Consider the following 24,887-nt stretch of genomic DNA (forward strand, 5'->3'; position numbering starts at 1 on the left):
AACCATCCTCTACATAACACTAATCAGAGAGAAAAAATGGAAGGGGTCCGACACTTCGAAAAATGAAGTTATCGGCCAAAGCAAGACAAGGGCCACGAATGGCATGAAAATAAAATACTCCCTAGGCTTGCAAACGTAATACCGTCGGGGTCGGAAAAGAACAAGAGTTGTCCAAGGGAGGTCGGGCACGGTAGATGAAAGTGAGGAGCCTGGAACAAGTAATTGGAAGCAATTCAAGGACTCGGCTAAGGGCCCTGTGGTAGCCAACCCACACTCCAAAGTTCAGAGCCCCTGGAGCCCCTTTTACTCGATTCTTACGACAGGCAGGGGATACCGTGGGTGTCATTCTACCGCCCCCATCTACAGGGGTTGCTCGACGAGGGTACCATGGCGGAGATCACGACATCAACGTGTGGTTCGCTGAAATACATGTTGTCCAGTCCAGTTTTATAGTAATGCAGGTAATATAAGTGCTTCAAAAATAAATATATATATACACTGACTGACAGAGCAAATGCAACACCAAGAAGGAGTGGTCAGAACTTTATGCCAATTGCAGGGTAGACTGACGTCACTGAGGTATGCTCATGATGTGAAATGCGCCGCTGTGCTGCGCACGTAGCGAACGATAAATGGGACACGGCGTTGGCGAATGGCCCAATTCGTACCGTGATTTCTCAGCCGACAGTCATTGTAGAACGTGTTGTCGTGTGCCACAGGACACGTGTATAGCTAAGAATGCCAGGCCGCCGTCAACGGAGGCTTTTCCAGCAGACAGACGACTTTACGAGGGGTATGGTGATCGGGCTGAGAAGGGCAGGTTGGTCGCTTCGTCAAATCGCAGCCGATACCCATAGGGATGCGTCCACGGTGCAGCGCCCGTGGCGAAGATGGTTGGCGCAGGGACATGTGGCACGTGCGAGGGGTCCAGGCGCAGCCCGAGTGACGTCAGCACGCGAGGATCGGCGCATCCGCCGCCAAGTGGTGGCAGCCCCGCACGCCACGTCAACCGCCATTCTTCAGCATGTGCAAGACACCCTGGCTGTTCCAATATCGACCAGAACAATTTCCCGTCGATTGGTTGAAGGAGGCCTGCACTCCCGGCGTCCGCTCAGAAGACTACCATTGACTCCACAGCATAGACGTGCACGCCTGGCATGGTGCCGGGCTAGAGCGACTTGGATGAGGGAATGGCGGAACGTCGTGTTCTCCGATGAGTCACGCTTCTGTTCTGTCAGTGATAGTCACCGCAGACGAGTGTGGCGTCGGCGTGGAGAAAGGTCAAATCCGGCAGTAACTGTGGAGTGCCCTACCGCTAGACAACGCGGCATCATGGTTTGGGGCGCTATTGCGTATGATTCCACGTCACCTCTAGTGCGTATTCAAGGCACGTTAAATGCCCACCGCTACGTGCAGCATGTGCTGCGGCCGGTGGCACTCCCGTACCTTCAGGGGCTGCCCAATGCTCTGTTTCAGCAGGATAATGGCCGCCCACACACTGCTCGCATCTCCCAACAGGCTCTACGAGGTGTACAGATACTTCCGTTGCCAGCGTACTCTCCGGATCTCTCACCAATCGAACACGTGTGGGATCTCATTGGACGCCGTTTGCAAACTCTGCCCCAGCCTCGTACGGACGACCAACTGTGGCAAATGGTTGACAGAGAATGGAGAACCATCCCTCAGGACACCATCCACACTCTTATTGACTCTGTACCTCGACGTGTTTCTGCGTGCATCGCCGCTCGCGGTGGTCCTACATCCTACTGTGTCGATGCCGTGCGCATTGTGTAACCTGCATATCGGTTTGAAATAAACATCAATTATTCGTCCGTGCCGTCTCTGTTTTTTCCCCAACTTTCATCCCTTTCGAACCACTCCTTCTTGGTGTTGCATTTGCTCTGTCAGTCAGTGTATGAACTAAAATCATTTGTTTAACTTTACAAGACTAACTTTATTTTCTACTTTCACAATTTTGCGAATCTCAGTGTTAAGTGTTAAGAGTATAAGCATAGATTTGCGTCTCAAGTGCTATAAACTCAAAAACAGAATTTTGTTTATTTCCGTTCACTAAATGAACTTATTTCTAGAGAGACATTATCAGAAGAATTCGTTACCTTAAAATATAATTTATTTTCATTTAAGAATAACTCTAATGACTTGGAGAAAAGTTCATCATTTTGACAAGGTTATGTGCATGATAACTTCAACTAAAGCTAGCCATTTTCAGTATAAAAATCGTTATTGCGAAAAATGGTAGGAAATCAACTTCCGAGTTCAATGAAAAGAATAAATGGTATACCGCCATATTGCATACCGCTCTCTGTACTGCTCCTATGAACCCATAACCCCTTTCACGAACCTCATGCCTAATTGTTCCAGGTACAGAGAGAGGGAAGAGTAAAATGGCGCCCACACATGCATGGCCTCGATTGGAGCCACGCCAAATACGAAGGTAAAGCGGTGCCAAACGTTAATAAGTGACCAGCTTGGATAAACCTCGAATGAAGTGTGGGAAATTTCAGTTTCAATAATTACATTTAGAAGTGATTGCGATTCGTTGTTTCAATTTGCATAACCTGGCTAAATTACTATTTAAAACATGGATAATTTAATCGCAGAAATTGAAGTCCTTAGATTAAGCGTTAATGTCCAAATGCTAAGATCGATCAATCAAATACTCACTTGAATGCTAAGATTGATCGATCAAATGCCAAAATGGCTCAGTTGAATGCAAAAATTGAGCAATCAAATAAACAAACTAATTCTAAAACAGGAGAATTAACTGTTCAAGTCAACAGTACACATGAGTCCAATCTGGTTTGTAGTGAAAATACGCTGAAGCAGATAAGACCATTAACAACAGATTAACGGACTCAAATGCCAATTTAGAACAAAGGTTTCAAGAAGCAGGTGCTAAAATGAAGAAAAGATTTCAGGTTTCCAGTAATAAAGTAGAAACTAAGATAGGTGAAATGAAGAATCAATTCGTTGAAAATCTTGAAGCTTTAAAGGACGAAATAAAAGCTCAAGTCATAAAAACTGTTGAACAAGACCTTCGAAATATTTTCCCATCAGTTCAATCATTTTCTACAGTGTTGAGCGAACTCCGTGCTGTATTTCAAGAATCTCAGCCACATTTCACAAGGTCAAGTTAAAATGGCTCAGATTTAAGAGATATTAAGGGATTCATTTAAGTCCGACGTTGGTAAAAAAAATAAATCTAAGCAAGGAGAGTTCGATAAACGTTTCACAGGGCAAATGGAGAACACTCACGTGCCGCTAGCAGCATTTTGCAAGGACGTTAAAAATCTAAAAGCAGATTTACATTCTGAAATTAAGACTTTAGGTAATACATTTCAGTCTAAGGTAGAAAGTCTGTCAGAGGAAGTTTCCTTAATTAAGCAGAGGGAAAATGAGTCGTTCACGTCAATTCCAAATACCTTGAGAGACGTACCAAATACTGCCACACTAATATACAGTATTTCAGGATGATAAACCAACCAACTTCTCCGGCAGAGATTATTATACCGCTAGAGAATGTTTACAAAATGTAGAAGATTTATTTCAAGAAAATCGAATCAGTTAGGACAGACAACTCACTGTTTCCAAGTTGTTAGAAGGAAGGGCACTATCATGGTTCATCGCTTTCAAGGATAATTTTAACATATATCAGGACTTCAAGAAAGCGCTTTTAAATCGATTCTGGGACAGATAACACAACACCTCGTAAAAATGCAGCTGTATTCAAGGAAACCTAATACGTCTGTAAATACGTCTCGGTATTCAGATCACTGTCTTATGCAACTTAAAAAATGGATCCTCCGTTACCAGATCAGGGGCTGATCCAAATTATGATTTTACAATTTCCTTCCTACGTGGAAGATTCAATTAATTTGGGGAATGATAATACCATATTGTTAACGCCTGCTGCACAAATGAAAGTACGGGGAATAGTTCCCGACAAGAATGTTAGGTGCAAAATGCAAGCTTTCGTGGAATTCTAAATCAACGAGAAATCCTTTGAACACATTTTCTTAACAATAGTTCATCTCAACTTTAATGTTATCTTAGGGTCAGATTTCATGATCAAATATAAAGGAACCATTGACTATAACACCAATCTTGTTAGTCTGAGTAATTCCGAGTCTGTAGAACTGCAGCTGGTGGATCACTGCGATATGGAAATTCGTGAGGTTGAAACCCAAGCCAAAGAACCCGGTAATGGCATTGAGATTCCCGCCGAATGCGATGATGCGCTGGCCGAGGTAATGGCGGAGAAAAGGCGTAACGCTGCAGAAGACGATAAAGTGCTTATTTCAGAAGAAAATCCTTTTATCGGTCCTGAGTATCATGTGTACACATCCAGTGCAGTTGAAGAACCAGAAATAGTAGCAAGACTACACGGAGCAAGACGGGAAGCCTTTAAACTGTATCCCGGTGTTTTTGATGATAAACCTGGAGATATCAGGGGATTAGATTATCACCTCATTGTGACTGATCGTGCCCCTTACAAGAATAAATCCTATCCAGTTCCGGAAATATTTAGAGATAAAGCTAGAGCCATGATTCTTCGAATGAAGGAAGATGGTATAATTTCACCATGTGTCAGGTGGTGGTGGTTATTTTATTATTGTTTTAAGAGGAAGTACAACTAGGCAACCATCCTCTATATAGCACTAATCAGAGGGAAAGGGATCCGAAACTTCAAAAAATGAAGATATCAGCTAAAGGAAGACAAGGGCCACGGAGGGTGTGAAAATTAAAGACTCCCTAGCCCCGCAAACCTAATAGCGTCGGGGTCGGAAAAGAGCAAGAGTTGACCACGGCAGGTCGGGTAGGATAGATGTGAGCCATGCCTGGTGGTGGTGATTATTGTTTTAAGAGGAAGTACAACTAGGCAACCATCCTCTATACAACACTAATCAGAGAGAAAAAATGGAAGGGGTCCGACACTTCGAAAAATGAAGGTATCGGCCAAAGAAAGGCAAGGCCACCAAGGGCATGAAAACGAAAGACTCCCTAGCCCTCGCAAACCTAATAGCGTCGGGGTCGGAAAAGAACAAGAGTTGACCAAGGGAGGTCGGATAGGATAGATGAAAGTGAGGAGCCTGGCACAAGTAAGTGGAAGCAATGCCAGGACTCAGCTGAGGGCCCCGTGGTCGCCAACCCACGCTCCAAAGTTCAGAGCCCCTGGGGCTGAGCCATGCCTAATGGCAGGTTCATACATGTGACGTTTTTTCAATATGTAAATGGCTTCCTATGGCCTCAATTCGAATAGCTTATGTGTTTCTGACAATGTACTATAGAGGGCAGCACTGTGTGATATAAACACGGAAGATTGCTCCTTTTGCGAGACGAGAAGTATTATCTCCTTAAAGGGTATCTTTGCTTTGTTTATGGGAGATGAATTAACAATAGAGCCCACACAGAGCAGAGCTGAACACTGTTTATTAACTTTGCTTGTTAATAATGTTTATGTACTTTCTTTGTTACCTTTGTTTATTTACTTTGGCATTTAACTTGTTTAACGCCGCACGGACACAGAAGGTCTTCGGCGATGGAAGAATAGGAAGGTAGCGGGCCTGGTGTGAAAATGGGAAACCATGTAAAACCATGTTCGCGGCTACCGATAGTGGGGACGAACCCACTAACGCCCGAATGCAGTCTCACAGCTACAAGCCCCAAAACTCACGGCCAGCTCATTCGGTGTACAATAAACACTTCACAAATTCTACGAACACCATTAAACTACTGTATCCACCATGCTTAGTGTACTTTTGTCTGAAATAGGCCTACATCAAACACAAGACAAGTTTTCAGAACCGTTATGGAGGAAATAAAGAATCTGAATATCAAACTTCAATGAATCATACACCAACACTAAACGAAATTTCAACGGCAAGTGTAAACAGGTACCGTACCAAGAAATCATCACTTATGGTAAGTCCGAAAGAAGGGAACATCATCAATCACCTTACACCGATTAGTGCAGCCGTGCTTGAGCATAGGGCCGGCTGGCATTTATGAAGGCGAGAATCTAACTTTCCACTTCTTAGAAGACATGACGTTCAATCGCCAAGCACAATCTACATATCACCTCAACATATGTTCTCGCGCCAACTCGCTTTGCTTTGACAACACGAAACATGGCTGCCCTTTATGAACTCGCCTCCGCAAGAAGCGCTGAGGTCAGGCATACCCGTATAGGTAGTAAATAATACACTAGAGGTAGCACTGGCGCTGTAGTTGCGTGCGAAGTCGAGCGAGCGCGTTGTTTGGCAAATCCTGGATGTCATTACTGGAGCTTCCCGATAAATAGAATTATATACTACTCCGAAGGGAAAATGCCAGTGTCCTGTGCAGCTTATTGCTGCATAGAGAGATTCATAAAGTGTAATGGCATATCATTTCACATGTATATTTCCTTGAAATTCATTTCCACGTGTATAAAATAATATTCTGAGATTATTTATTTTAAACTTCACGCAAGTGTTAGACAATTCCTCCATTTAGCGTAAGATTGCTGAACCAGAAGTGAAGAAGTGACAGTAGGGTGTAACTATACTTATTTAGGTCGCCAAGAGATAGGATTGCCATCTTTATGTTTGGTATACCATGAAGAGGGGCGGATTAGTGTCTAGATGCGAGGTTGTGTGAGAATATGAATTTTCCCCTATTGAATGATGCCGCACCAGGAATATGATAAAGACCAGATTAGAGCCGATATGCAATATTGATGGCGATAGCATCCAAGGGAATTAAATAGTGAGCTTGTGTCAATGGCACACACCTGACAATTGGGAGAGTAGAAAAGGGAAGCAATCTGTTGGCCGTCAGAATGACAGATGGAGCGAATTACTTGCCGGTTCACTCCCACAAACCACATGCTATCAATTAGAGGTTATCGCCGTCGGATAGATTTAGAGTTTCTTAAGATGAGAGAATGTCACCATGTTACGATTGCAGGTGAACTACGCACCCTACGTAGTCAGAGGAGCTTGGTTCATTTCCAGGCAGCAGCGGAGGGCACACCCACTGTTGTCAAGAGCTGATGGAACCTGAAATGCACTATTTCTGCTTGTCTTCAGGAAGTGATATTTAATATGTTATTGTGCTAGTTTATGATTGTTTCAGGTAAACAGTGTTGTAAATGTCTTGTGTGTTAATTAGTATTTAAGTGATATTCCGATGAAACATGCTAAATATAAGATTGATGATTTATTAGATATTCAGATGGGCTCTTCCAAGCGAATGCTGAGATGCGACTTTAAACGTCTATCATACAGCCCAGTTAAGATGAAACCTCGCAGTGTACAGCTTTAATGGTCAGCTATAGAGAGTAATGCGAATCTAGAAAGGGACTAGAGAGACATCAAATCACTCAAGAAAATTTAAGTGTATATAATTTCATATATTTTAAATGGTATGGAATATCTGGGCAAATAATATACGTGTGCTTCCTTAGTTATTAAAATGTGTTGTGAAATATAGATTCATTCTTCTTATTTCTTAGTGGACCTGTATTCCTCTCATAATTAAGATTCCCCTACTATAGGGATAATTAGTGTATTTCCCCTTTCTGGACAGTCCACTGACCTGAATTGCTCTCCTGAGCCCAGTCAAGTCGGGGAGATGGGACTTCGACGCCGGGCTTGTTCGAAGGCAACATCAACGATATTATACCTAGCGACAGCATTTGATATCTACTCTAATTTGTTTATGCACTGGAGCCCTGGACAGGTGCAGTACCTTACTTAAGGCCACAGTTATTTTTCTCCCACTTATAGCTCTTTCCTGTCCCATAGACGCCATAAGACCTATCTGTGTCTGGGTGACGTAAATCAAATTGGTACAAAAGAAAAAATGTGCATGTGCTGTATACCGGTATACAGCAGTCCCCATTCACACATGTGCAACACAATGTGAACATCAGAGTCCTTCACTTTCGTCAACATTATTTCCTTAAATGTTTTATACGACTACATACAAGCAAGTTGGTTGCGCGCAGCTGTAAGCTTGCTTTTTGGAAATAATGGTTTGAAACACCACTGACCGCAACCCCGAGAAGGATTTCCGTGTTTTCTCACTTTCACACTAGGCAATTGCTGGGACTGTGCCTTAATTATGTGCACGGGCGCTTCCTTCCAAAACCTAGTCCTTTCCTATCCCAAGGTTGCCCTAAGGCATATCTGTCGTTCGAGGTACAGCAAATTGTAAAAATATTGTATTTTTTCAGTTCTCTTCAATTATATAATTTATCACTCTTCCTTTCCATTAACGGAAACCATTTTACAATAGTTAAAATCTTAAAGCACAACATACATCTCAGGAAAAGCTGAACAAAAACTCCACAATAGTCTCAAACCACAACGAAGTATCGTATTTCCACTTGTAATCACGTTTAGAAAACATAATAATAATAATAATAATAATAATAATAATAATAATAATAATAATAATAATAATAATAATAATAATAATTGTAACGGAGATATCCGTGGTAGTTAGAGGTGAAAGAAGGTGCGGGCTGGAATAGGTCTCAACTACAATATTAAAGTTAATTTAAAACTTTAACAAAGGTTATATTTTCGAAACTTAACAATGGTAACCTAGAATTTGAAAACTTAACAAGTCAACAACAAGCCAAAATCAAATACAAAGAAATTACAAGTGTTAGGGAATAATTACAAGGTCTGGGCTTCGAGCCCCACAATCACAAATCTAGGGCTAGTAGCCCAACTTTACCCAGGGTACAAAATAGAACAAAGGGGCAGAAAACAGCATCATGCCAAGGTGCACTTGCTCCTAATTACAATGTTAAGCCTCCCAGAGGCACACCGAAATCAAATTTAGGAAAGAGCAGACCCGCTCTCAAAATTTCAAGCTTATCAAAGGCCACAACGAATTTCACTTCTAATTGCCCTCAAGGCACACATACAATGTTACAGGGGTACCTCGTACCCAATCTACTGGGCCTTCGCAAGAAGGAAAACAAAACGGGTTAAGTAAATGGCCCAAAATACAAAATTGAGTGGAGGCGATAACTTGCACTCCTACACAAGTTTTTGTCATAAAACCTATGTGGCGCTAGGCCGATAATACAGGGGCTAATCCCAAGCTAGAGAGGTGACCCGTAGGAGAAAACTTTACTACATTAAAGAAGAGAAGAACGATTATTCAAACGTAGTCACCTCCATTTCAAAATGAAGGGGAGTTCGAGAGGGTTAAGCACTCTCTATCCCCGCTTTACTGTAAAAGATATTTGTAGATTTTACATAGACAGAAAAGGAATTTACATTTTAAAAGTTGGGTTACATATTAAGGATTCGAACCCTCCCCGAGAGTTAGACTGCTGAGCTAGCAAGAAATAAAGATGTTAAAAGGCCATTACCTTGTAGAAGAGCTGCTGCTCGAAGAAAGAGGCGCGTCCCCCCCCCCCTCCCTGATACATATTCACACACTGAATTAGATACTATACTAGTGGCACCGAGACAAGAAAATCAGCAGTTTTTATACCCTCGTGGAAAATTCGAGACCTTTCAGGAATGAGTAGACACACCCTTTCGCTTTTATTGGATAACTTAGAGCAACATATCTATGTCGAAGAAGACATACATGATTCGTTGGAAATAAATTAAAGAAATTTGGGATTGGCTAAATTCAAAAAAGGCGGCTAGAAAGGATTAATGTTGCCAACCCAAAGATAACAGAACAAAACATAGTAATAACAAAACTTATGAATTCTAAATTTCTTCAAGAAAATTCATTCCTTCGCACTAGAGTGCGTAATCATAATTCTTAGTAGAGACATCTGGTAGAGAATGTCCACACTTCTTGATCCATTACAAACAAAAAACACATCAAAATTCACACAGAGCCATCTTCGGAGAAACTGTTGAGTTAATACAGTTTTTTATTATTTCAGGCTTTCTCCTGTAGAGGAGTTTCAACTGGCGCAATATTTGAACTAGCGGCGTGGAGGTGTACCGCCCGGTACAGAACTCCCCCCCTCCCCAAAAAGTCCTTCCAAGGGTGACAACGAAGAAAACAAAAATTTAGTTTTAAAACAAAGTCAGCGTATTTTTTTCGCTGAGTTGAAGAATTTAGAAGAGAAAAGTATAACTTTTCAGTAGTTGGAGGTCTCAGAAGTTGTTTGATATAAGTGAGATTAAATAAAATCCAGTTGTAGAATTTTTTGTAGTAGCTTTTGATGAAAGGTCTCTATGGTTGTAGTAGTTGAATTCAGAAAAAAACTTTAATTCTTGAAAGGAAAAAAAAATTCTAAGTCCACCGCATGTTGATTTGAAGGAGTATTTAATTGCCAAATAGAGAGCCCACGTAGCAGAAGGAGTACATTAGTTGCCGATTACTTTTGACGGCAAGACCTGCCGCCGCTGCCTATGTCCAGAGGAGGCCGTTCGGACGCCTCAAGTACCCTGAGATACCGCTCTCCCGCACTATGAGAGGGGTAGTCGTGGTGAAGCACGCCGCAGACGCGACGATTGTTTACTGGCCTCGAGCAGTTTGCAGGTGGTGCGCCTCACATCAGCCTTGGCCGGAAGGAGGACTCCGGCTCGCCGTACACTGGTTGTCCTCACTGGAGTGGAGTGGGCCCGTACCCCACCTCAGTGGCGGTACGGCGCCGCACGGCTGCGGGGGCACTGAAACATAAAGATCTCGGCGGCAGAATTTTGTTGGACCACAATGGTCTTAGGGTACAGTCTTTGAGTTGAGGCTGAGGGGCCAGCGGCGTGGAAACTTTTATTTAATTACTTTTATTTTAATGCCACTGGTGTGGTTTAGCAGGAGACGGGAGCTTGGTAATGGCCTTACGGAGAGGACAGCAGAGTAACCTCAGGGACTGTTTCACAAAATTTATACATAGCAGATAAAAAAAACGAAATGTAAAACTATAAGGGGCAGAAGGCCTAGGATTTAGAGAAAAATATAACCTTTTTGGGTTCTTACAAGATGTTAAAAATCCAAGGAGAAAGTAATTTACACAGGTTTCACCTGGGACAGCTGAACGCTAAAGATTCTCTCGGTGGCTGGATTGCTCAATAACAATGTCACCGGCGTTAAAAAATCCAAGACGGTGCACGGCCCATGAAATCTGGGGGCAAGCTTGCCCGCGGGAACAAAATTCTTGACCATAACTTGGTCAAGAAGTTGGTGGGCCTCCGTCCACGATCATATCTTTCCCTAACCTTTTCATGAGACACTTTAAGATTGGCCTTAGCCTTCTTCCAAAGATCTTTAATATTATCTGGATCTATTGTCTCAGGTAGAATATCATAAGAGACCAAAGGTTAGAGAGCGGCGTGTTGGGTACAAACTTGAACATCAAAGAAGCTGGAGTAAATTTATAGGATTCATGAACCGCCGAATTCAAAGCAAAAGCTAACCAATGCAGGGATGTGTCCCACCTAGAATGATCATCGTGATGTTAGGCAATAAGAGCCGACCTCAAGTTACGATTGACCCGTTCAGCAAGAGAAGGTTGTGGATAGTAAACAAAAGTAGTCACATGAGAGATGGACAAATCAAAACAGAATTTACGAAAGAGATTGGATGTGAAAGCTTTAGCATTATCTGAAACAATATATTGACACGGACCAAAAGAAGCGAAGATGGAATTTAAACAAGAAATGGTGGACTGAGCGGTAGCCAGCTTAGTCGGAAATAGCCAAGAAAATCTGGTGAAACCATCTACACACACAAAAATGAATTTGTTAGCGTTTCCCTTTGACTGAGGGAAGGGTCCTACGTAGTCGATATAGAGACGTTACATGGGGCGCGACGCTTGATGAGAAGACAAGAGCCCATGCTTAGTGGTCATGGTGGGTTTACTAAGCCAACAAGATTTACAAGCTTTTACTAATTCACGGATTTCTCCGTCCATACCCTTCCAAATGAACCTCTCTCTGATCTTTTCTCAAATTTTGAAGATGCCTAAATGCCCCCCTAGTGGGGTCTCATGATTGTACTTGAAGATCATGGGTACAAGAACAGCTGGAACCACTACTTTCATCATCTTATCATGCCTCGGCGGGCAACATAAAACCCCATTCCTCAATACATAAGGGACGACATGTTCCCCAGAAGAAAGGGTTTCCATAATAGGGGCCAGCGTCGGACCTTGACGTTGATATTTTTCAATATCCCTAAAGAGCATGGGAGCATCTGTTAGAATGGCATTACCCTCAGGTAGTATGGACTCGGGAGGTGAAGAGCTATCAACCTGTTCAGGGGTCTCTACCTCATTAGAAAACATACGGCTTAGTCCGTCTGCCACAACATTTTCAGTACCTCTAATATGCCTAACGTCAAATTGGAAGGCAGAAATTCGGATGGCCCACCGGGCTATACGACCAGTACAACGCGGCCTAGCTAAGACCCAATTAAGGGTTGGTTGTCTGTCTCCAAGTCGAACTGGACATGTTCCAGGTAGAGGCGGAACTTTTCTAGAGCAAACAAGACTGCTAAAAATTCAAGTTCGTAGATGGAATACTTGGATTCTTAGGCCGATAATGTCCTAGATGCATAGGCGATGGGTCGCCTCCCTAGTTCAGTCTCTTGAAGAAGGACTGCTGCCACCGCCGACGACGACGCGTCGGTTTGGACGATGAATTTCTTCGAGAAATCAGGCATGGCCAGAACAGGGGCATTACACAGAGCTAATTTGAGATCTTCAAAAGCGACTTGTTCAGAAGGCCCCCACTCAAATTTGATGCCTTTCCTACGCAGAAGGTTCAAGGGCGCCGCTCTATCGGAGAAATTAGGAATAAATTTCCTGAAGAAATTCACCATACCAATGAACCTAGCAATCCCTTTGATGTCCTTGGGAGGTTTGAAATCACGGATGTCCTGTGTTCTAGAATGATCTACAGCGACACCTTCGGGGGACACAATGTGCCCTAGAAATTACATTGAAGGCCTAGCAAAAGCGACTTTGGATAGCTTAACTGTTAACCCTGCCTTACGAAGACGATTAAGGACCTCTTTCAGATGATTAAAGTGTTCTTGAAATGTCTCAGAAAATACGACGACATCCTCAAGATAATGGTATAAATACTCAAATTTGATGTTGGAGAATACCCTATCTAGCAGTCTCGTAAGCACGGCTGCTCCCGTGGGGAGCCCGAAATGCACGCGGTTGTATTCGTACAAGTTCCAATCTGTGGCGAAAGCTGTCAGGTGTTTAGATTCCTCTGCAAGTGGTATCTGATTATAAGCCTGATTAAGATCTAAGATGGTGAAAAACGTAGCCTTTCGAAACCATGAAAAACAAGAGTGAAGGTCTGGAAGGGGCACAGATTGTAACACCACCTTCCGATTGAGACCCCTGTAATCAATCACAGGCCTGAAGCCACCTTGAGGTTTCGGAACAAGGAAAATAGGCGATGAATACGCTGACTTAGAGGGGCTACTTATGCCGTCTTTCAACATCTGATCTATGATTTCCTTCAAAGCTTTCATTTTAGGTGGAGACAGCCTATACGGCGGAAACCGGACTGGGATCGAATCCGTAACCTCAATCTTGTATTCAATGAGGTCAGTAACACCAAGAGTATTGGAGAAAACCTCTGGAAACGACTGACACAACTTACGAATACTATCAGCCTGCTCCTCAGGTAGATGTCTAAGATCTAACAACATCTCATCCTGGGTAGGCGAAACAGATGAACATGACACAGAACTACATTTTAATAAAGGGATATTGAATTTACTATCAAATTTGAAAGTGAACGACTTGCTCTGAATGTCGAGCACAAGACCGGTGTGTGTCATGAAATCAGCTCCCAATATAATGGGGCAAGACAAATAATTTACATTTCCAAGTAAATTTGGCAATTCGAATTTTGGCATTTAGAAAACCTAGAATTTCTAATGGAGATGAGTTTGCCGAAACGCATTGAACCAGAGACGAACAATAATCCGGAAGTTTACACACAGATTTTAATTTGGAATACCATTCAGCCGAAATAATGGAACAAACACTGCCTGAGTCTAAAAGAGCAGTTGCAGGCTCATTATTTAATTCAATTTTGAGAAATGGGACCGGTGCGGGAGTATCCGCCGCAATCCTGCGACATTCCTTGGGACCTTCAAAAGATGAATTAGAGGAACAAAATTCCCCTGAGCTTTCGGCGGTTTTACTTGGAGCTTAGCCTCGCGAAGAAGAGTTAGTCGACTCAGCCAAAGCCACTAGTCACTTATGGTTGTTGGGAGAAGTTGCACCCGAAGCTAGCAGGAGGGGGTGCTATTAGCATTACGGCAGTTCTTGGCAATATGGTAAAAAGCACCACATTTAAAACAGCCTTGGGATGACCCTGCTCCATTCCTGGTCCCATTGGGTTTAATCAAGGGGCATTTGTTCCGAAGATGGTCAGGTGACCCGCAAGCGTAATATTTACGGGCAGTGACTGGTCGGCAAGGTGGAGGCCGAGGATTACTAAAAGAAGGACGGGGCTCTCTCGCCACACGTAGTGTGTCTGCATATCTAACTCCTTCGGCTGAGACAGCCATAGCCTCTAACTCGGCAAAAGTTTGCGGACGCGACGCAAAACACAAGTATGATCGGTGTGATGGAGAAATACCTTCCACAATAGCCTGTACAATTTGATCTTCAGGGAAATGTAGAGCAAATACCCTAGTGTAGAACTTAATATCTTGGATGAAATCTGCCAAATTTTCATCCAACCACTTGTACACGGTAATAGTACTTCAGAATTAGTGATGACCTTGCCCTAGCCGGAATAAAGTTAGCTAACAAATGGGCGTGGAAGTCTTCGATCGATGATTGTTCAGCAATGGCTCTTACTATTTTGTCTGAGAGGACACCAATGGAATAAGGGTAAATTATCTGAAGGATTTGACACAGAGAAAGAGAAAAAACAAGAGCATGATCTTGGAATTCAACTAAAAACCTTAAGAATGAAATAACGTCACTGGTAGAATCAACAGAAAACTTAGAAATACCCCTGAGTAGCATTGCTAATGGATCAGGCAAACTGCTGAACACTGGTGACATAGTAGGTAAAGTTCTAAGGGGCGGAGAAGCTGTTTCGGAAGGAGCATTATTCAGTGAAGTACGACGTTCAAACTCATTATCTAATGGGGCAGAGGTTTGTTGAACTCATACTGATTTCCTATTTCCCTCTCCTTTAGAAGAATCTTCCTCGCTAACTAAGTTTACCGTAGCAGGTTGGTCGGTTTTGGGAGGGACTGCCCCAGTTAACAATAGGCTAACCTTACTGGACAATTCTGAAAGATTTTCGAGAACAACACTAGCTTCCTTCCTTCGAATGTCATTCAACTTCAGAGATAACAGGTCGTTAACTCTATTAGAAAAATGAAATAACCTGGCTTGCACACGTTTAAGTTGAATTGGAGAGGGATCATTTTCTTCAAAAAAACTAACTACGGATGCCAGCTCTGTAGTATTGTCAGTGATCGTGGAGAGAAAGTCGTCAATCTCTTTCTCACCCAAAGTGGGGATGGAAATAGGCAAATTCATGGAATCTTTAAGCTTGTTGGTGTCTACTGCAACCGTGCCTCCAGATTGCACATTTCTAATGGTTAATTCATAAATCAATTCCTCCTTGCGCAAATAGCCGGGATGGAGGACATCGCGAGGGCCGGGCATGATGACAGAACTTTACAAATTTAGAAAAACTAAAAAAAACAGCGACTGAGAAAATTGTTAGAGATCGAACAAAAAGCAATATTTAGCCGTCAAAAAGGGCTAAATTGAGACCCATTAAACGACGCTCTGCTACCACTTGTTACGGAGATATCCGTGGTAGTTAGAGGTGAAGGAAGGTGCGAACTACAAAGTTAAAGTTAATTTAAAACTTTAACAAAGGTTATATTTTCGAAACTTAACAATGGTAACATAGAATTTGAAAACTTAACAAGTCAACAACAAGCCAAAATCAAATACAAAGAAATTACAAGTGTTAGGGAATAATTACAAGGTCTGGGCTCCGAGCCGCACAATCACAAATCTAGGGCTAGTAGCCCAACTTTACCCAGGGTACAAAATAGAACAAAGGGGCAGAAAACAGCATCATGCCAAGGAGCACTTGCTCCTAATTACAATGTTAAGCCTCCCAGAGGCACACCGAAATCAAATTTAGGAAAGAACAGACCCGCTCTCAAAATTTCAAGCTTATCAAAGGCCACAACGAATTTCACTTCTAATTGCCCTCAAGGCACACATACAATGTTACAGGGGTACCTCGTACCCAATCTACTGGGCCTTCGCAGGAGAGAAAACAAAACGGGTTAAGTAAATGGCCCAAAATACAAAATTGAATGGAGGCGATAACTTGCACTCCTACACAAGTTTTTGTCATAAAACCTATGTGGCGCTAGGCCGATAATACAGGGGCTAATCCCAAGCTAGAGAGGTGACCCGTAGGAGAAAACTTTACTACATTAAAGAAGAGAAGAACGATTATTCAAACGTAGTCACCTCCATTTCAAAATGAAGGGGAGTTCGAGAGGGTTAAGCACTCTCTATCCCCGCTTTACTGTAAAAGATATTTGTAAATTTTACATAGACAGAAAAGGAATTTACATTTTAAAAGTTGGGTTACATATTAAGGATTCGAACCCTCCCCGAGAGTTAGACTGCTGAGCTAGCAAGAAATAAAGATGTTAAAAGGCCATTACCTTGTAGAAGAGCTGCTGCTTGAAGAAAGAGGCGCGTCCCCCCCCCCTCCCTGATACATATTCACACACTGAATTAGATACTATACTAGTGGCACCGAGACAAGAAAATCAGCAGTTTTTATACCCTCGTGGAAAATTCGAGACCTTTCAGGAATGAGTAGACACACCCTTTCGCTTTTATTGGATAGCTTAGAGCAACATATCTATGTCGAAGAAGACATACATGATTCGTTGGAAATAAATTAAAGAAATTTGGGATTGGCTAAATTCAAAACAGGCGGCTAAAAAGGATTAATGTTGCCAACCCAAAGATAACAGAACAAAATATAGTAATAACAAAACTTATGAATTCTAAATTTCTTCAAGAAAATTCATTCCTTCGCACTAGAGTGCGTAATCATAGTTCTTAGTAGAGACATCTGGTAGAGAATGTCCACACTTCTTGATCCATTACAAACAAAAAACACATCAAAATTCACACAGAGCCATCTTCGGAGAAACTGTTGAGTTAATACAGTTTTTATTATTTCAGGCTTTTTCCTGTAGAGGAGTTTCAACTGGCGCAATATTTGAACTAGCGGCGTGGAGATGTACCGCCAAGTACAATAATAATAATAATAATAATAATAATAATAATAATAATAATAATAATAATAATAATAATAATAATAATAATAATAATAATAATAATTACTTTACGCCCCACTAACTACTGTGTCAGAATTTTTTCTCACGAGATTTCTTTCTTGTGCCTGTCTAAAAGAGGCTACTGTACATATTTGAACACCTTTCAAGAATCTCGAACTGAGCCAGGCTCGAAACTGCCAACTTTGGCTCACAAAGCCAGCGTCTAAACCGGCGATGAAAATACACTGACTGACAGTGACAATGCAACACCAAGGAGGAGTGGTTCGAAAGGGATGAAAGTTGGGGGAAAAAAAAAACGGCACGGATGAATAATTGATGTTTATTTCAAACCGATATGCAGGTTACACAATGCGCACGGCATCGACTCAGTAGGATGTAGGACCACCGCGAGCGGCGATGCACGCAGAAACACATCGAGGTACAGAGTCAATAAGAGTGCGGATGGTGTCCTGAGGGATGGTTCTCCATTCTCTGTCAACCATTTGCCACAGTTGGTCGTCCGTACGAGGCTGGGGCAGAGTTTGCAAACGGCGTCCAATGAGATCCCACACGTGTTCGATTGGTGAGAGATCCGGAGAGTACGCTGGCCACGGAAGTATCTGTACACCTCGTAGAGCCTGTTGGGAGATGCGAGCAGTGTGTGGGCGGGCATTATCCTGCTGAAACAGAGCATTGGGCAGCCCCTGAAGGTACGGGAGAGCCACCGGATGCACGTAGCGGTGGGCATTTAACGTGCCTTGAATACGCACTAGAGGTGACGTGGAATCATACGCAATAGCGCCACAAACCATGATGCCGCGTTGTCTAGCGGTAGGGCGCTCCACAGTTACTGCCGGATTTGACCTTTCTCCACGCCGACGCCACACTCGTCTGCGGTGACTATCACTGACAGAACAGAAGCGTGACTCATCGGAGAACACGACGTTCCGCCATTCCCTCATCCAAGTCGCTCTAGCCCGGCACCATGCCAGGCGTGCACGTCTATGCTGTGGAGTCAATGGTAGTCTTCTGGGCGGACGCCGGGAGTGCAGGCCTCCTTCAACCAATCGACGGGAAATTGTTCTGGTCGATATTGGAACAGCCAGGGTGTCTTGCACATGCTGAAGAATGGCGGTTGACGTGGCGTGCGGGACTGCCACCGCTTGGCGGCGGATGCGCCGATCCTCGCGTGCTGACGTCAGTCGGGTTGCGCCTGGACCCCTCGCACGTGCCACATGTCCCTGCGCCAACCATCTTCGCCACAGGCGCTGCACCGTGGACACATCCCTATGGGTATCGGCTGCGATTTGACGAAGCGACCAACCTGCCCTTCTCAGCCCGATCACCATACCCCTCGTAAAGTCGTCTGTCTGCTGGAAAAGCCTCCGTTGACGGCGGCCTGGCATTCTTAGCTATACACGTGTCCTGTGGCACACGACAACACGTTCTACAATGACTGTCGGCTGAGAAATCACGGTACGAATTGGGCCATTCGCCAACGCCGTGTCCCATTTATCGTTCGCTACGTGCGCAGCACAGCGGCGCATTTCACATCATGAGCATACCTCAGTGACTTCAGTCTACCCTGCAATTGGCATAAAGTTCTGACCACTCCTTCTTGGTGTTGTATTTGCTCTGTCAGTCAGTGTATTATTTTCTAATTTACCCCAAAATCTCGCCAATGCTTTTAGGACTAAAAACTCGCTCATTCGCTTCGTACGAGAGAGGTAATTTTCAGTCGTTGGGCAGAATTATACCAAAGTCCAGGTCATTTACAGAAATGATAGTGAAATATACGTGCTCTCCTTGTAAACGTATGATGTCAGAAGACTTAATATGAAAGGTAAACTGATTTTGTTTCTTAATCACAACTGAACGCCGTCCTCTCCTTTCACGCATTTCTTCTCTCTTTAAGCTATTTGGGCTTTCTTTCTACTGAACAGAAGCATCACAACTAAACTGTAGTATTTGAGAATGTTGACATGTAAGAATGTTAAAGCATATCAATATCCACACAGTTTTAAAAGTCTCCTATTTACATTGGTGAGAACAGCCGAATGAGCTTTTGCTCCGTTCGCTTTAGTGATTCTCTCGCAGACGCTGCTACCTCCAGTGTAATATTAATTAACTCTAAGGGCATACCGCCGCTCTGTGTTGTTCTAGCTGGTTGTTATACCCGCAGTACTACAACCGTAGCAGTACCGTTTAATCTTGCAAGTCACGACTACATAGTGACAACCTGCAAGACTAACAGTACCTGTAAGACGTCGTATCGCCAAGTAGGGTCCCTAAACTGTATGATTACCGATTCTGAATTGAATCCAATAGTTAGGATATAATTAAAACTGACTACCTTCAGTATCAACAGGGGGAGAACGAGTATACGCTTGCTTGGCAGGGGTATAACAAGAGTATGGATTAAATGCAGGAACAGTTTTTTAGTTGTTGATAAGGTTACATTCTTCAAGTGCAAATAGCCTCTTACGTGATATGCACAGTATGTATCACGACTGCAGCACCCATGACTACCCCCAGTACTACAGCGTACGAGTTTCAGGTCATAAGACAGAATAAATATTTCAAATTTAGAATAATTGATGAATTATTCCGTGTTCAGGGTACACCACCACACATGCTGTTCTAACTACTTCCCTACTTTTAAATCTTCTTGCTCTCAGAGTTATTTTCTACCACTCAGTGGCAGTCTTCGTCTTTCACATAAAGTCACTGAAATAGGGCATATTAATTACTCACGATGTCACTAACTTAATATAAATAATTTCTTAATTAGAACTAATTAGCTTACTTACCCGTTTCAGCAATGACAAAATCTTCAACATAGGGGCCGATGACCTTCGATGTTAGGCCCCTTAAAACAACAAGCATCATCATCATCATCATCATCATCATCAAATCTTCAACTGTAAAGTGCTTCGTGGAGACCTTGATATTACGAGTCACACTTTAATTTCTGAGGTCCTACCTACGAAGCGCATGCCACCAGTTTTCTCCTGCTTACGAAATTGATGGTATGAATACGGTTGACCTTGATTTTGACCCATTGGCACACTGTAATAATCAGGCATCACAATTTTCTTTACTGCCCTTACAACTGTAACAAGGCAGCAACATTAGGAAGAAGTGGCGATCGACATCTGTCGGTAGTGTTTCTGTATAGTGGCATGTGCATGGGAGTCAGCGACTAACGGGATATTGGTGTTTGGTTTGACTAAGATAGAGAAGTGTACACGGGCGTGTTTCACATCGCCCCGGTAGAATAATACCCACGGTATAAGAGGCGTCTAAAACTGCTCTCAAGTTCGGATCGTGGGTTGGCGACCACGGGGTCCTTAGCTGAGTCCTAACAATGTTTACACTTACTTGTGCCAGGCTCCTCGCTTTCATCTATTATATCCGACCCCACTTGGTCAACTCTTGTTCTTTTCCGACGCGGACGATATTAGTTATCAAGGCCTGGGGAGTCTTTCATTTTCACGCCCTTTGTGGTCCTTGACTTTCTTTGTCTGATACCTTCTCGGATCCCTTCCATTCTTTCTCTCTGATTAGCGTTGTATAACACAATACAGTAATCACAACCACCAACTTTCACAATGCCTAGGAGCTTTTTAACAGCTCAAATTCGTCCAGTGATTTTTAATGTGATGAAATTCGATGGAGAGCCCCATGAAACGTACTGGTCACGCATTGTAGGCCTCCGACTAAAATCACCGAACGGAGCGAATAGCGCCGATCTTGGATTCACTGAGCTCAGTGGATCACGTGGTGGACCAGAGGATGTACAAAAAGCAAGTGTAGTTTATACGTTCGTTAGTCTGGTGTATAGTGCGTGGCTTAGAAACTAGTAAATAGGAAATTCAAGCTTCGTTTGTACTTTGCTGCGATCAGTTCGTCATGGCCCAAGTCTCACGTTTAGCGCCACCGGCGAGAAAATGGTCTGTTGCTATGGCAACGATAACAGCGATGCCACATTTAATGAAGTTATCGTCACGTGGATTGGCTTGCTCTCAGTCGCTTTCGTGATACTCGGACTGTTTGTTCCCTGAATATTAGTTAATCCGTGGCTAGTTGTAAAGTTATATTCAGTATTAAACATGTTGAGGTTATTGCGAGAAACAGCTGATTTTGTTGGTGATTATGACGTCTTCAGTGCACACTCAGCTTGTATGCCGGAAATGGAGATAAGTATGACAACGCAGCGTTCCTCTCTCTGATGTTACAAGAAACTCGTAATTATTATGCTTTCTGGGAAATTTGACTTTGTATTTATTCCATGGCATTTCTTTAGTTGCGTCAGGTCGAGGGGACTACTTTATTTCCAAATGACAGAACGCACTTGGGGACCACGCTTCCCTTCAACACAACGCGACTTAGCACTAGGTAGCCAAACAGTCAGATATGACAAATTTGTTCTCATTCAACCGATGCGCCGACCATGTTGATGTTATTTTGTGTTCTGCGACGCCGCGCCGTGAGGACAGGTCAATGGTCGTGTCAGAGGGCCTGCAGTTGAGAACTTTCCTCTGTACTTCACTCTCCAGGGTGCGAAATCGCGGGGGGGGGGGCGAGGGGGAGAGGAAGTGAGGAATTTTACCCCCACCGACGATTTTATCTCAGAGGTCCCCCCACCACTAAAATTTTCCGGGGGGATTCTTTCATTATAAAATAATGAGGAAAATGAGGAACACACATAATTTATTGCTGAAATCAATGATTTTTACATGAGCAATAATACAAACGACTGGCAGACCTCCGGCAAGTCCATCTCCTCTCTTGTCATTGCTCGAGCATATTCACTTCACAAGCTGACGAATTCGTTCAGTCAGCAGAAGAAGGTTAAAATATTAAAACAATAACCGCGCGTGGTCTCACCTTTGCTAAGAGAATTTCTCAGCTCGCTGGAATAATTCAAACAAAATGACTTGAAATGTACGGTACATTATTCTCGGGAGGGAGTAATTAACTTACAGGGGAACTTTGTACCCTTCCCCTGCCTGTTATTTCCTGAAGTCAACACTAGTCCTTAAGCCCTATGTTACTTCTCACCATTCCTTTCCGATTTCGAACCCTGCCACTCTCAGCACAATTAGGCACATACAGTACTGCTACATTTTAACTAAGAGCCAATCTTTATAAAAATGCTTTGGGGGTATTTCTTTATTTCATGTGAATTCTTCTTTAAAAGTCCTGCTGCTGTGAATACCGCTTGAACAGCACTACAGTGTGGCTCGCCTGCTCTAAAGTATTGTTTTATATTTTGCACTAGGGAGCCAGAGTTCTAAGGTTTCTAAAGCTCCCCGAAACAAAAGCAAAAGGTAGGTTGAAAAACACTGAATTCTTAACAAACACCTAAAATACTTCATATCCCCGTCATTTCTTTGATCCATTCTCGTAAGGCAGACACTTTGGTGTACACTCCAGGAACATCCGTCGTGCCACATCCTTTGCCGAACGATACTATTCCATAGAGTGTGTCCTCGAATATGAGTGGTCCTCCTGAATCAGCCTGGCAGGCATCTTTTCCACCTTAAAAATGAAACAGAACATCGGTAACATTGTTAAAACATGTTTTTCAAATTGAAATACTGTATTCAGTCGAATGGAAATGTGGTAGTGGAGAGTGCGAGAGTGTGAGTCAACTTTCTACAAGCGTGTAGACGGTGCATGGAAGGAAGTGGAGCAATTCGCAGACAACATAACTTGAACAATTATAGAATCTGATGAAATGTTGTGGCCTTCCACTTGTAAAATAAAAGATGCCAGGGATTCAGCGTTGCTACGGATTACTGAAAAAAGTAATATTCGAACAAATCAACAACAGATTAAAAACATTCGTAGCACGTACAGATAAGAGCTATTAAAAATTCCAAGAAGTCGGGCACATCACCTGAATAAATTTATCCACGGACAATTCAATGGTTTTAAATCGCTTCGCTGATAGATTCTTCAATGGAGTAACGAATACAAGAAGCAATTTCACCACCTTGGTAAGAGTGTGAATACCTACACTGTAAAGCGCTCAGTATTGCCGGAATAAGTGTATGTTTATTCTTTGACCCGTAATAAAAGATTCATGCCAATGCACTCCTGCAATGCATCATAGATCGCATCCAACAGAGGCGGCCAAAACCTGAATATTGTAGTGTTCGGAACTCGATATAAAGATCTGAGGCCGTCAGCAGCCGCTCTCATATTTGTACTTTAACCATCTGTAGAGTCGTGCTTTCTTTCATCCTCCTCTAGAACTTCACGTAAAACAATTGTCGAAGCACCGAATGCACTACGTCGTAGAATCCACGCTCATGCCCACATTTCCAACACTATCCACTAACTGGACAATGAACTGTCGCGACTACAACATCGTGCGAACATGCGAGTAGCTGGCCACGCATCATGCTAGTCGTTCGACTCGTTGGCTGGGTATCGGGTTTGATTCCCGGTGGGGACGGTGATTTAACCTTAATTGGTTAATTCGAATGGCCCGGAAGCTGGGTGTTTGTGCTGTCCCCAACATCCCTGCTACTCACACACCCTTCACCACAATAACACGCAGTTACCTACACATGGCAGATGCCACCCACCCTCATCGGAGGGTCTGCCTTACAAGGGCTGCACTCGGCTAGAAAAAGCCACACGGAATTGTTATCATGCTAGTCCACTCGCACCATGTGAACCCATCTTTAAAGATATAGGGTAGAGAACTAACGACAACAATACATATTTTTATGGCGCCACCTTATACGTAAATGTATATGTGAAACGCCTGTTTTATGGAGACGATCTCTTCTGAGGCGCATCATGCTAGTGACCTGCACATCAGAGGAAGCATAATGTTTCTCTCGGCTTGAAAATTAATCCCTCCTTATGTAATTGAACACCGAGGACAAATCAGGTAGAACTTTTCGTCTTGGTGTCTGTCTGTTACTAAAAGCGAAAAACAGCTGGACTTACTTCAACCAAACTATTTACTCACTCATGATTGTGTTATTAGGCGCATGGTAAGATGATTGTCAAATATTATGTCTATCAAAAGACGGTATATGTTATTTCCGTTCATTTGTGCCCCGTACGACGGATAATAACGCAAGGTGATTGCAAAAAACTGGATTTTTAGTCCAAGTCCCGCGAGGCAATGGGGAAAACTAAAGAGCCACTGGGCAGAGCGCCACGCCGGTGGTCAGGCAACCTGAGAACCACAGCTTAGGACTAGGGACAATACCGTACTCTCGACTTTGTTCAGTTTCACGTTACTGCTGTCTTAGGGGGATGTCACTTTACAGCCATGTCACTTCGCATAAATTCCTGAAGGAAACATGTAATCCACTGCAAATTCCCGTACGAAGAATTTTATTTTCATATGTAAAGTATTGAGTCTCCGTGGCTCAGACGGCAGCGCGTCGGCCTCTCACCGCTGGATACCGTGGTTCAAATCCCGGTCGTTCCATGTGAGATTTGTGCTAGACAAAGCGGAGGCGGGACAGGTTTTTCTCCGGGTACTCCGCTTTTCTCTGTCATCTTTCATTCCAGCAACACTCTCCATTCCCATTTCGTAGCATCTA

The sequence above is a fragment of the Anabrus simplex genome, chromosome 5 (assembly GCF_040414725.1).
Source record: "Anabrus simplex isolate iqAnaSimp1 chromosome 5, ASM4041472v1, whole genome shotgun sequence".
NCBI lineage: Eukaryota > Metazoa > Arthropoda > Insecta > Orthoptera > Tettigoniidae > Anabrus > Anabrus simplex.